The following is a 2136-nucleotide window of genomic DNA, read 5'->3' on the forward strand; positions in this document are numbered from 1 at the left end:
ACCAATACTAGGGTAGATTTTTCACATCACTGACTCAAATACCTTCATAATACATTTTCTCATACTCTACGTAATCACCGAACTCTGCACTATATTCTTGTAAGGGACGGACACTTTCCAGACATCATCGTCAATATCATCTTCTTTTCACACTCCTGAGTTTCCTTACCACATCGTCGTAATCTCACTTTACTTCATATCAGACACTTCATGCCAAACAGATTCAGAACTAAAACCGGACGGATTCATAATCGGAGGCAGACATACTCAACTATGGCGGACGGATTCGTAGTCGAAGTCAGAGGTACGGAAGTATATCAGACAGACTGAGATGTGTCAAACAAATCTGGGCTCGGAGTTAGACGTACAAAGGCGTATCGGACGAATTTGTAAGCAGAATCAACACACGAAGATGCACCAGACAGATTCACAATTGAAGTCAAACGTATGGACTCATATCGAACGAATCCGAAATCAGAATCAAATATACAGGATTGTTTCATACAAAGTTGCGACCAGTCAAACCGAAGTGTATCAAACACACACGCGGTCAAAATCAAACGCACCGAAGCATATCAGACGGATTTATATCCAGATTCAGACCCACAGAGGTGCGCCAGACAGGAACGGATTCAGAATCAAACGCACAAAAGGTTCATCGGACGGGAACCTAGTCGAACGCAGAAGTACAGAGGTGTACTAGGTAGAGCCTCATCGGAATCAGAAGTGCAGAAGCACCACAGATGGGATGTCAATTTAGAATCAAATCATTCATATTAAAGCTCCAATAATTCATGAGAATGCCCCTTTATTTGCAAACTCATTCACCAAGTCGTCACACAATTTACCTTGCGTCTTACGTACCAACTCCTTCGAGGATTCCAATTACTCACACTGCTTATCTTTTATTTACCACAACATTAGTCTCCGGGGCTCGGCTCTCAACCCACATGGCACTGAATGAAAATCATATACACACATACACATACACACGTTTACTCATACCTTACTGGCGAACATCTCTGGCTGTTATTCAAATTCGTTCAATTTCCCAAGAAGTGTTGTACCCTTTCCTTTTTGCCCATTTAGTCCGCCTCGTTCCGCGCGACTCTCGAAAGGGCACTAATTACTCCACACACATCCTATTACCTTTTGGTTACCTCAAATTCCCATCTATATTAATCATACTTACACTTATGAAAAACTTTGCATTACTTCCCAAGGGGTCACCCATCCCAGAATTGCTCTGGCTTGAGCACGCTTAACCCCGAAACTTTCACGCATTTTGATGCGTTAGGGCTGATATAATTCCATCAATTGCCCTGCACGACCTTTGTCACGCAATTTTAGGCCAAACGGGGTCTTAGCAAATCTTTCGGAAATTTTTCGCAGCGGGTCCCACTCTCGGCTAAGCCGTACCATTACCTTGTCGCCTTTCTGAATTTCCAACATTCACTTTCATACACATATACATATGATCACAACTAACCCACGAATTTAAGCCTCCAAATAGTCGATGTGATCCGATAGAAATGCCACCGTAAGGTGTTCTCTGGCCACCGACAGAAGAAAACTAAAGCCCGATAAGTATCGCGGGGCCTTTTGTACTTAGTCTACATATTTACTTCTATATTTCTGGAAAAAATTGGGCAGAGTTTCCTCTGTATTTCTTACTATCCGAAACCTGTACACCAGAAATACCAACCACGCCTCACAGGGCCAACACATATGTACACACATACACATCATATCACGTCGTAACGCAGCCACGCAGGGCTGATGACTTCAAATAGGAATTATAACATCGTCGACACTTACCACACGTGCCCAACTCAAACGGCATCGGAGGCGTTTTCCTGTTTACCTTCATCCAGGATTTCCAAAATCACTCGAACGGTGGGGGTATTTAGTCGCCCTTGCCTTGGGTCACCCGGTCTCTCATTCCTTTAAATTTCCGTCGTCTTCATAGGACAACGTTTTGCGAATATCATACACATATAGAAAATTCTAAAAACTCATACACTTATAAATAATCAATATCGGGTCTGACCTGGGGAGCTGCCGTGAGAGGTATGCCCACTATCATCCACGTCTATCTGCTCCCTGCCTATCCGGTCTCCATTATCGCCCGCATCT

Source organism: Lycium barbarum, chromosome 1 (genome assembly GCF_019175385.1).
Source record: "Lycium barbarum isolate Lr01 chromosome 1, ASM1917538v2, whole genome shotgun sequence".
Classification (NCBI taxonomy): domain Eukaryota; kingdom Viridiplantae; phylum Streptophyta; class Magnoliopsida; order Solanales; family Solanaceae; genus Lycium; species Lycium barbarum.